General features: G+C 36.4%; 1 long non-coding RNA gene across 15 annotated transcripts in view; it reads right to left on the bottom strand.

Annotated features, from left to right (window-relative positions):
* Window positions 1-2,769: 2,769 nt before the first annotated feature.
* Window positions 2,770-12,776, bottom strand: part of LOC122094328 — a 12,323-nt gene continuing 2,316 nt past the window's right edge. Inside the window, exons 3-5 of one of the 15 annotated variants that reach the window (XR_006144734.1) lie at window positions 7,709-12,045; window positions 7,526-7,612; window positions 2,770-3,099 (exon numbers count right to left, since the gene is read on the bottom strand). This is a non-coding gene — a long non-coding RNA (uncharacterized LOC122094328). The other 14 variants (XR_006144737.1, XR_006144732.1, XR_006144736.1 and 11 more) reach the window with 14 other exon arrangements.

The raw sequence follows: 12,776 nt of genomic DNA, 5'->3' as shown, positions 1-12,776 counted from the left end.
TAGAAAACCTTTCACTTTTTTAAGTGCAATAACTAGACAATGGTGGAGTGGATATTGTGAATGGGTAAACAGAAGATGCAATATATGTAGAGGAAGTGGCTATATATGACAGGACTAAACAAGAAGATGTATACTGAAAGCATATGAGATTCATGCATTAATGAACAATTGGATTTAGTTAACCAGGTCACTATAAGCATATGAGGTTCAGGTTCAAACAAGTGTCTTCATCACAAGCTCAAACAAAATCCATCAAAACTATAGGCACTGTCATTTTTAGTTATGAAAGTTCAAACAAGCGTCTTCACCACCCTAACATGAAAGTTCACAAGCATTGGCAACAATGCATGACAGACAACCCAATATGAGACAACAACTGTGTATAGGCCTTGTCATTTATAAATAAAAGCAGGCAAAACTAGCATATTGGCCCTGGAAACTAGTTGTGCAGTTCCAGTCCTAAATAACACCAAACCTATATTCATCGAAAAAACAAGAAAGCATTAACAGTTGGCCATCTACATTCATCAAAACAAAAAAACGAAATCCATCAAAAAAGTCTCAATTCATCAGAAAACAAACAATTCCAGCAAAAAATAACAACAAGAATAGAACACCAAAACCCAAAAAAAATAATAATAATAAAAAAAAAGATATAATAAGTTAAAACATGTTCGGTATTTTGTTCAAAGTCTTGGTGGATTCGAACCACCATAACCTGGGCATTAACCCAAGTGCTCTACCATTTTGAGCTAAAGACTCCTTACCTACACAAAAAATTGTTAGCACATTAGAGGCTAAAAAATAAAAAAAAATGCTTAAAATTATCTAACCTACAAGCTTTTCATCATACATTAGAGATTTATTTCAATTAAACAAAACTCATATTCTAATGATAAGAATGACACTTGTTTACTGTCATTCACAAACTACCCTGTCATTCACAAACTACCAGTGAGGGAAGTAATATGATCCCATTGAGGTTCCTTTGCTACACGAAAAAAAAAAGAAAAGAAAAAAAAAAAGGTAATTAACAAGGAAAGCCAGATTAGTTCATACCTTAGGGTCATCAATCCAGTAAGTGTGCGAGATCAGTTGCAGGGGCTTCGTTGATGTTCGAAATCACTCAGTAGTTCCAGATAACCAATGAAGAGAGAAAGCGTGTAAGAAGCTTCTGGCTAGAGAGTGGAAAAGAAAATATTTAGGGTTTAAAAAAGAGTGAAGAGAGAAGAGAAGAGGAAAGTAAGTTTTAGGTTTCATAACTTAGGGTGATCGAACCAGTATGTGCGCGAGAACCAGCAGGGGGCTTCATTGATGTTCGAAATCTCTCTCTAATTCGAGGCAACTAAGAGAGAGCGATATCAGCGCGTAGGAGAGAGAACAGAGATTGAAGAAGTCAAGAAGGGTTGCAGGGTGCTTTGTTGATGTTCGAACACGCTCACTATTTCAATAATAGCCGAGATGAGATCAGTTGCAAGTATCCTTTGAACCGAGAGATAGCGTGTAAGAGGGAATGAGAGAGATAACAGAGGGTGAAGAAGAAGAAGAAGAAGAAGAAGAAGAAGAAGAAGAAGGAGGAAACAGATTTTAAGGGAATGAGAGAGATAACAGAGAGTGAATAAGAAGAAGAGAGGAGTTAACGGGTTGGTTTGGGTCATACCTATCTCGGTCTGGTTCACTTACCTCAACCCGGTTTTGGTAGAGCCTCAACCAAGCAAGCATCGGGACCGTTCACTTAAAGTTGTCCACGTGTCGTGTTCTGCAGGTAGCAAAACAAGAAAAAACAGAAATTAAGAAAAACAGACGATTTTTATCCGATTTTCCTTCATTTGTTGATTAGATTGTTTTCTGTTTTCAATTGTTGGATACTATTCCACTTCCTTTTTTATACTATTTATTGCATCATGCACACATGGACATGTTAGCTCCTAACCCAAACCATTCACGCGACACTCCCTTAATTGATAAGACCATTCACCCATCAACTTTTTTATTGTGATATTTAGGTGTTTTTTTTTAGAAAAAATTATTTTGTATTATAATAATCTAATTTCATGCACTCCTTTTGATAAATCTCGAGAGAACTCAGTACCATAAATCAACTTTAAATTTGGTAAAAATTAGAAAAAATGTTGCAAGGAGAAAAGAGTAGATTTTTAGTCCCACATTGATTATAACCTTGATGGTATATAGTGAATAGAGTGAACAATGAGAGTGGAGACGCTCATGTGAACATCTTGCAGAATTCCTCCGCAAATGGTGAAAATTTTAGTCCAAAGAACGCTCCAAGAGTAGGTTGCACAACAATGGCAATAAAAGACTTACTTCTTAAACCCCCTGCAAATACAAATGTACCCTCTAAGGTTAAGAATCATTTAGTTGGGAGGGGGCTTGCCACCGATGGAAGAAGGGTCTTCTAATGGAAAAGCTAACATCAATGTCGTAAGCCTTGAAAAAGTTTCTATTATGCAGGTTATTGGGGACAAGCTTCTTGATAGTGGAAAATTCAAGGGATGTGTCATGGAAAATAAGGTGAGTAATTTCCTTGAATCCAAATTGTCTGCAGTGAGCAACCAACGAGAAGGTCATATCATACACCTCAGCTGTTAGATGCTTATTGCACCTCACCATTGTAGCGGATTTTGACACAATTTTCTTGAGTTGACATTTGATATTGGTGTGACATATATTATAAATGGTAGCGCAGAAACTGAATTTTCTAACTTCTTGGCATAGAGAGTTAACCTTTAAAGTGGTGAGAGATCCAATCATCAAATCACCTACCATGATGAGGTAAGGTGCGAAAATGAATCCATTGATGGCAATAATGGGAAGAATTGATGGTCTATGGTTTCCAATTCTTGGAGACACAAAATTGCAACGGGAGTCACTAATGATTCCCCAAGAGGCACGCCTAGCACCGGTAGAGAGAGAGAGAGAGAGAGAGAGAGAGTCTTTAACACAACTTGTAATCATCAATAATCCTCTTGCTTTTTGATATTTTTAAAATTTTTGAAACTCTTGATAGCCTGCTGCTCCGGTTAGATATTACCACCATGAGCCTTTTTTCTTGTTTAAACCAACACGAGCTATTGAATCCTACAAATAATATAACCAAATATTAATACATGGATATAAAAAATTATATAATTCATTTTATAATCAATCAAAAATTACAATATTTATGTAAAGTAAATGAGTAAACGAAACTCAATCTTGAGAGGTAGTACAATTAAGAATGTCATGGCTCAAATTTTTTCAGATGAAATCTTAGGTTGAGTTTGGTAACTTTTCAAAAAAACATTTCTAAAGTTTTTTTGTTTTATGGGAACAAAAAAACGGAATAAAGTGTTCGGTGCATTTATGGTGTGTTTCATTTTTATTTTTATTTTCTAACAAAAAGTGAAAAAAAAAAACGCTAGAAACGAGAATTGACGGAACAACAAAAGGTAGTTCCGTCGTTCCAGTTTCGTTCAAAAAAAAAAAAAAATTTTCACATAAACTAAAATTTCTATTTTTGACACGAAACGTTGTTTTTGGAACAGAAACATTACCAAGCGCAGCCTTATAGTATCTTCAAATTCATGTAGTTTCAAAGACGGGAATCCAAGTTCAGTTACATATTCTTGTTTACCATTACTACCAATATTAAAATATTCTTACATGAAATTAGATTGCTTTAGTTCTATATAAATAATATTTATAAAGAATATAATTGATAAATATGATAAATAAGATTGAAAAGTTAGTACTTGCTATATACTTGAGTCAAACTATCCAACATTTGAGATCCTTATTCAACATAATCATATTCTTGTTGAGAATTGATCCCAGATTTCTATTGTGAGTCATTGCGATTGATAAAAACCTACATAATTAAACATTGTACTTGATTTATTTATAGTGTGAATTTATATGAAATTGAAATCACAAAATATTACAAGAAGTACCTGACTTGTTATAGATTGAGATTTAAGATTCCTTCGTTGCTCTAGATGGACCTCCAACTCTTGCTCTCTAGATAAGATTTGGAGTTCCATCTTCTTTGATGTCAAAGCAAAAATTTCTTGGTGTGTCCTCTTATATTTCCACCCCTAAAAATTGTCATATTGTAAATTCTTGGGAGCTTCCAAACTCCATCATCAGGAATAGTAATGCTCCTTGAGCTTGTCTTCTTTGTTTAATAATGATCTATTTATTCACCCAAAAAAAAAACCTTCTTCCGTTGACATTTTAAATGTAGCTTTTGTCTTAATCCCACATATGGATTGAGAAGCTATATACTATTAAGAAGATTATCCACAAGATTGTTAATTATCTATTTCAAATAAAATGAAATAAAAATTGTCCAGAGAATCAGCATATCTGGTTATGCCTCCAAAGTGGTGAAGTGAGATACAATCAAACTAGAAGGATAATTTATAAGACAAGCCATACAACCAGTCATACTTGTATAGAAATGAATTCTGAGCCAATAAGCAACAAATCCATATAAACGAGTGTAATTGAGAATAGAATCTTGAGATGGATGAGTGGCAAGAGTATGAAAATGATATAATACATAAGAACTTGGAGTAGCTCCAACAGGTGACACAATTAAGGAAAATCAAATTATGTATCTTAAATGCAGGGAATGAAAAAAGGGTGAGAACCAATGACTGAACCATCAAGAACTGAACTTGTGTAAGTTGAAGGCAATAAAAGGGAAACCTGACACCAAAAAAGAATGATACCCAAGGTAGGGGAAGGTTTTGTAAAAACTCGTGCTTTGGATAGGATTCCTCTCCATAGATCCTAGGGTTGGGGTGAACTAGGGACGCATGCCCAGGTCCTTTCAGCCGTAGGATCACTCTCTGGTTCCTGGGCTCTATGCAGAGGAGCCAGATCCATGCTTTAGAAACATATCTGACCCTAGAATAAGGGCAATTCTGGAATATGGTTCATTTCGCAACCTCAAGTAGTGGGATAATGCTTAACAAATTGAAAATAACAAACTGTTAAATAAAAGGGCATTTTTTTTTTTTTTTTCAAATAACTCAGTCTCTAGTTTCCAACCTGTGCCTACAGATGGACCAACTATTTTGAGAAACCAGGAGAACTCATGAGTTAAAAAATATCAAATAAGATAAGATAATCAAGATACACTGAAATCTAGACAACCCTTTTGACCATTTGTCACTTTTTTTTTTGGACTGCCCAATACTGACAGATTGAAGGGTTATGTTTGATTTTGACATAGGAGAATCCATAGGTGGATCCATGAAATGGAGTCACCAACCTCTTTCCAGTATACTATTTACTGATTTACACAACAAAGACTGGTTGCCACAACCAGTAAATTAGATTTCCTATTGCTTAAATGTGTTCAAAGATCATAGCAATTGATGCCAACAAGTTCTTGTCTTTCCATGAAGTACAATGCTAACCCACTACCTTATGGCCATAAAGCATTTATTTATGCAACTTCTTTGTACAGCATCACAAAAAGCACGTAGGAGCTCACACTTTCTAAGTTGAATGTGTTCAAAGATCATAGCAATTGATGCCAACAAGTACTTGTCTTTCCATGAAGTATAATGCTAACCCACTACCTTATGGCCATAAAGCATTTATTTATGCAACTTCTTTGTACAGCATCACAAAAAGCACATAGGAGCTAACACTTTCTAAGTTGTACTGCCTGAAAAGCATCATAAATTCTCTCCTATGTAGATAATAAATAGACCAAACCAAAATGAGCAACAGTAACAGTAATGCTAATAACTTAGTCTTGTCAAACAACAACATCATACTCAAACTTTTGTGGAGATCTACTCTTGCCAAACAACTAAATGATACTCAAGTTAGTAGAGCCCTGCCTAATAATTGAATCTCCTCTAAGAATACTCTTGCTGAACTAGCTGAAAACCAATACACCAGCAATACCATCAACTCAGTTTTTCTTTACCCCCCCAACTCCACCCAGAACAAGAGACAAGCACCTCACAGCTTGGCATTGAAAAGAGAGAAACCCTGGCATGTGGGTTTTTTTTTTTTTTTTTTTTTGGGAGGTGGGGGGGGGGGGGGGGGACTGTTACCCCTGGTTAGCGAAATTTTATGCTCCCATGTTCATTTTGGGTGATATTCTGATTATCGGAAAGACCTCTTCTGGACCATTGACGTTAATTTCTACAAATTTGGAAAGATTTTCTCAGTTGAAGCTCTGACCTGTTGCTGGAAAACTAGGGAGAAATTAGAATCCAATTATTCTAATGTAAATATTGAAAATAGTGAAAAAAAAAATTTGAAAAAAATTTCCAGAATTAGTGTTATACTACACCTAGATAGGCAATATGACATTTAAGTTTATGGAAAAGATAAAGCTTTAGAATCCAACAGCTTTTATACTCCCAGTTTTAGTGAAAATGGCATATCGTTTACAAATTAAGAATGCCATTATCTGGGAAAAAAGCTTCTACAATTCATAATATCCACATTTTTACAGACCTGATAAGACTTATCTAGCCGGACTAACTAAATTTCTAGAAAATATTTCACCATCTCATATTGAAACAAAAGTGGCCCTAGGATCATCACCATACCAAAAAACTGAGCTAAAGAAAGCAATAAATATATAACAAAACATCAATGTCATTATTACCAAAAGAAGATAAGTATGCTGGTTTGGTTCCTTCTAGGCTTCTACCAAGTATACTTGATTCCCATTTGTTATTGAAACTTCACAGCATTGTATCCTCGATTTATAGTCTCAATATTTAGTCTAAAGTAAATTATTTAATTCAGTCATCTTATTTTTTCGGTTCAGTCATTGTTACCTGAAGCTGAATGATTGAGTGAACATTTAAGATATATTAAACTGCATCAAAATTCTGTGTAGGCACTACTTAGATGCTAAAATTTTTGAAGGGTCAAGAACCAAAACAAGGTCCCATCATAAAGGAACTGTTTCCTTGACTATCTATCCTTTTTAACCATGTGGGGGATCCTTTGGTCACACCTTCCATTGGATGAGAAGCATTCTTGGATCAGCCATGTCTCACAATTCAAGTCTCATATCTATTGCATTGTACGTTAGGACCTCCATCCTTGCACTTTCAATGATATGGTAAATACGTCTACAAAATTTGATTACCAACAGAGCTTCCATGTGGCAGATATTTGAGCCATTGAGGAAGCTTTCCTTAACAACTGCAAACGCAGAAAGCAGAGGATCTTCTTATAAGACCAAATCTTACACCCAATACTACCTTTTGATGCAACAAATCATATTCACTATTGGTAAGAACATAAAGCATTTACATACAAACTCAGCTCCACTAGGCCTTACTAAATAGAATTGGCTACATGAATCCTGTCTCACCATTCAACGCTATTCAGAGCCACGAACTCATTTTCATCCACTACAATTATTTGGATCAATAACCAGTGCAACAGTCTAAAAGGCTAAGGAAAGCTCATAGCACATGAACAAAACAAAAGTAATGATAGCAGAGCATGTTAAACACAGGATAGAGTCTAAGGAAACCTGAACTGTATTATGGTGTGAAACACGAGGAAGTAGCTGCATGTTATATCCTCTCGATGCCATGATTTCAGCAATAAGAAGACCTCCCTGATAAAACAGAGAAAAAGGGAGGCGGGGAAGAAGTCATTGCCAACTACAAAAACTAAGTAGACAAACTTGACTCATGGTGCATCAATCCTGTACCTTTATTGCTTCTCCAACCATTTGGGGTGAAATGAACAATCACTGAAAAATTTCCTTCATTATATTATCAGGGATTGAGCCAGTCTACCCCAGGACCTGGGGCAGAGAGACTTGCTGCTGCTGCTGCTTTCACCCCCTTTTCCCTCCCCACAATGTATCCTCCGCATGGTGCAGTAGTTCCAATTGGAATTTTTATCAAACTGCCTGAAATTAAATCTACACCATGCTGATCATTAACAAGATCCTGTTGTTCCCTTTACAGATGGAAAGGGTGAAAAATATCCCTGAAACTTACGACCATATGAGGTTCCTTGGTTCCTAAAAATTCACCGTAGCAACTATTCACCATTACCAAGCAGTTTAAATTCTTTGTCTGTAGACATGCAAAAGATGACACCAATCAGGTACATTTATCTCCGCTCGATACCATGACTTGGGATGTTGTGTGATTATAATCAGTTCACATCAATACTCTCTTAATTTTCTTTTTTCCTTTAGTATGTATTAACCAAACCTTCAACCCATTTACAGCGTTAGAAGATTAAAAGTCTAACCTAGGATTATAAACCTGCATAGCAACCCCCACCCCCCTCCTCCAGGTGTATTCAACCTGAACTTTGAAGGTTATTTTCTTGGCAACACCAGTCCTTTTCAGATAGGTCTAGCTTTCATGGCCAGTTGAGGAGACACTGTTGGTGCAAGTTCTTGTTCTTGATACCTCTACCAAGGAAGAGCATCTTAACCATTTCTTAGGCTTCAAGTTGGCTATTGATAACGGTCACACTCAGATTTTATTAAAAGGTTTACAATAAACATTATAGGCTGGATGTGAAGAAAGAGAATGGAACTTGGTGATTAACACACTTTATTAAGCAGGCTTATGGTACCACTTGTAAAAAAGTTAGACCTAATAAACCAGCAAACCAATAATGTAAAGAGAAAGAACAAAAATTTGAGAAGAGGGAGACGATGGATGAGAAGAAGGCTCTGCTTGTAATAGCAAAACAGAGTCGGGTAGGCTATCCTCACCCATTTGCACATTATATGATAGAGAGTTGTATTACAAATAGGAAACTAAAACAGACCTGTAATAGAAGCATAAATAGCCTAGAAGACTAGCTAAAACATACTCAAGACTAAGTAGTATCATACAAGGGGAATTTGCACATAACACATGTGTACCCCGATGGTACATATGTGTCATGTACCCTTACAACTTGAATCAATAACAAACTTTAACACTTCGCCTCAAGCTGGAGCATATAGGTCACTCATGCCCAACTTGAAACAATTCTTCTGGAAAGCAGGCCCAAACAGAAGCTTGGTAAATCGGTACCTCCATGGTACATATGCGTCATGTACCCTTACAACTTAAATCAGTAAACATACTTTTAATACTCCCCCCCAAACTGGAGCATATAGGTCAGGCATTCTCAACTTGAAACAATTCTTCCGGAAAAGCAAGCCCAAATTGTGGCTTGGTGAACATATCACCAAGCTGATGTTGGGGATATGATGTCTTGAATTCCATCTGTGGCAAAAGCAGAAAATGTTCAAAGGCTATATGGGTATTTTTGTAATTTTTCTATATAGGGTTTCGCTATATATTTGTAGCGAGTTTCTTTCTCCGTAAACAAGCTAAGAGAGGTGTGAGGATGAGTATTTTAACCCTATTCTCCATTGATAGTGAAGCAGGATCCCATAACACCGTGGAAGTAGGCACATCTAGCCAAACCACATAAATCTGTAAGCATTGTGTGATTGTTTGTTCTTGGTTTCCCATTTCTTCTGCATCATTTTGGGGTTGCGTTTCTACAGCTGTGTGGAAGAGGAAACAAATGGTGCAATAATCAACTTCTTCATGACAACATTTCACACAAAATGACAATCAACCTCGATATGTTTCGTCCTCTCATGAAACACAGGGTTTCTTATGAAGTAGATAGCAGCTTGATTGTCACAATACATCTTTATAGAATGTGGAACAAGAAACCCCAACTCTTGAAGAAGAGAACATAACCACATTACTCAGCAGCAGTATGGGCCATAGCTCTATACTCAACTTTTGTACTAGATTTAGCCACAATGGTATGCTTTTTGTTACACCACGTTACTAGATTACAACCAACGAATGTCCAAAATCCAGTAGTAGATCTCTTGTCACCATCAGCACCAGCCCAATTAGCATCAAAATATCTTACCAGATCAATATTCTTAAGAGGTTAAATGAGCCACTTCCTTGGGGTCCCCCTTCAGATACCTCAAGATCCAACAAGTTGCATCCCAGTGGATCTTCTTCAGTGACCGCATAAACTAACCAACAACCCCAATTGCAAAAGATGTCAGGTCAAGTAATAGTCAAATAAATCAATTTCCCCACTAGTCTTCTATATCTGTGTTTATCATCAAAATCTTCACCGTCAGTAGTGCCAAATTTCTGATGAGGATCTATAGAAGTATCAACTAGTTTAGAGGCAAGCATACCAGTCTCAGATAATAGGACTAACACATGGTTCTATTGTGAAAGACTAATTCCTTTCTTACTCTGTAGAACTTCCATGCCAAGAAAGGAGGGTACCCAAATATTTCATTTGAAAATGTTGATATAGATAAACCTTCCCTTTAGTAATTCTGGATTCATTATTTCCAAAAATTAAAATGTCATCAACATAAACAACCAATACAACCACCTTAGATCCTTGGCGACAAACAAATACAAAATGATCAGAATAGCATTTGAAAACCGACATTGAGTGATTATAGAACTGAACTTGTCAACCCAAGCTCTAGGTGATACCAGAAAACCAATAATGTGAAGAGAAAGAAGAAGAAGAAGATGACGAGAAGAGGGAGATGATGGATGAGAAGAAGGCTCTGCTTGTAATAGCAAAATAGAGTCGGGTAAGGTTTTGTCCTCATCCCTTTGTCTGTTATGTAATAAGGAGTTGTATTACAAATAGGAAACTAAAACAAACCTATAATAGGAAACATAAATAGACTAGAAGACTAACTAAAAAGTAAAACAGACTCAAGACTAACTAATATCGTACAAGGAGAAAAGTACATGACACATATGTTACCCCCATGGTACATGTGTCATGTATTACAACTTAAATCGGTAAAATAATTTAACATCACTGATCATATAAACATTTCATTCCAGTGGAAATGTAGGACAGTTAATGAGGTTGCTAATTATTTACCAAAGCAAAGAGTGTAATGCCATGGATTCCACGATTTTATTTCCTTTCTAGCTCTCTCGGGGAAAGTAATGGCTTGATTGGCTCCTTGTATGTGCTTCTTTGGGCCCCTTAATGAGTCTGGTTGCTTTATATTCTTTTTGTTCAATCAGTAAATTCAGTTATTCATTGAAAAATAAAAGAGCAAAGGGCTAGAACATCAATTAAGTAACCAGTGAAGACCAAACAGGGACAGAAAAGTGAAACAGAAAAAGGAAAAGTTGATTGCACTGACAGGCTGCAAGAGAACTTTCTCTATTCTTTTTTTCTTTTTTCCTCAATGACATTTTCCACTACGATAGACATATAACCCTAGAGGCATCGTGACTTCTTCACATGCTTACTAAATTCAGTCAAAGTGAGAAGGTAGACAGAGAACTAGAATATGCAGATGGATTCTAACAGAACTCTCAAACGATTCTCAATTAAACTAAGTATTTAGAACTCAATAAGACTTTAAACATTAGAAATATTTAATCACTCCATTCTAAGTCAAATTAGTTCCACCATCATCACTTCTGACTCGGTATGTAATCTTAAAACCTAGAGAATAGCATGCACGTACAAAAATTAAGAAGTGGTGCATCAGCCACATCCCCATCCAATACCCCAACCTGCAGTAACCCACTTCATGACCTACCATCGTAGCCTTTCACAAACAAGTTCTATTGGGAAACAAAATATAAATAAAAGCAAGAATTTAAGCATATATAAAACCCCAAGTCAAAAAGTGTCACCTTGATCATGTTTATTGCTCTCCCTATCTTATTTGCACTTAAACTATGGCACCATGAATAACCACATGACCTCTGTATGAGCACCTTGTGTTATAGGCCTCAAAGCAATGGTAAGTGCATTTCAGCCAAGCCCACCATCTTCTGCAAGCTGTGACATGTCAGAGATAAAAGGGGAAAGTAGAAAGGGAGAAGACCGACACAAAGTTTGGAGGCACCCCAAAATTTTTTAGCATTATAAGTAATTAACTAGAACTTCTCAGTATTTCACCTCAAAATCTTTCAGGGAACCAAGTCCATGAGAGTCCGTAATTCCAATAACATCCTCTGGCATGTCATAAGGATTACCAGCAACTGCCAAAATCTGTTAAACGAATAAGACAAAAATAATTCTAGTAACATTTACTAGGTCGCTGAAACTGATATAGCCAAAATCTTCTATTTGGTAACAACTAACAAGTAAGGAAAACTGCAACTCATCCCCTGGTCTAAGGCAAGAAAATAAGCCACAAGAGATGGCATGGGTACCAGAGAAAAAGGTCAACCAACGGAAAGAATAGTTTAACAAAACAACTCACATTTTTCCACATAAATGATGGAACTTATAATAGAATTAGAATCACGTATTGCAAAGCTGTGATCGAACAATTGCTGACTCTGCCCCTTAAGGCATTGGTTCAGAGGCAAAGAACAGCTACAAAAATCAAGATCTGCGTTGGAATGCTAGTGCCATTATAATGATACAGACAATTATAATGTTGCATATAGCCACAAATCACAGAATCCGAAGAACCAATCCTGTATATCATAGCAAGTTACCCCACAAATTGGCATGCAAAAATCTGAAAAAGCATATGCTTATGAAAGGCCATGGGAAAGAGCATTTCACCACTGTCTAACTATGGAAACAACTGCAAGAGGAGAAGCCAACATTAACTGCATTTTCTGCAATTGAAGCTGTTGCCTATGCAGCTAAGGCACAACTGACACTGATAGGTCATATTGCTGATGGCTTCCCATTGGACAGGTATAACATGAAGGCAATCTCTTGAGGTATTTCACAGGAAAGAGAGAAGCTGTCCCCCCCCCCCCCCC

Source organism: Macadamia integrifolia, chromosome 11 (assembly GCF_013358625.1).
Source record: "Macadamia integrifolia cultivar HAES 741 chromosome 11, SCU_Mint_v3, whole genome shotgun sequence".
In the NCBI taxonomy this organism is placed as follows: domain Eukaryota; kingdom Viridiplantae; phylum Streptophyta; class Magnoliopsida; order Proteales; family Proteaceae; genus Macadamia; species Macadamia integrifolia.
This window is presented reverse-complemented; position numbering and strand designations above follow the sequence as displayed.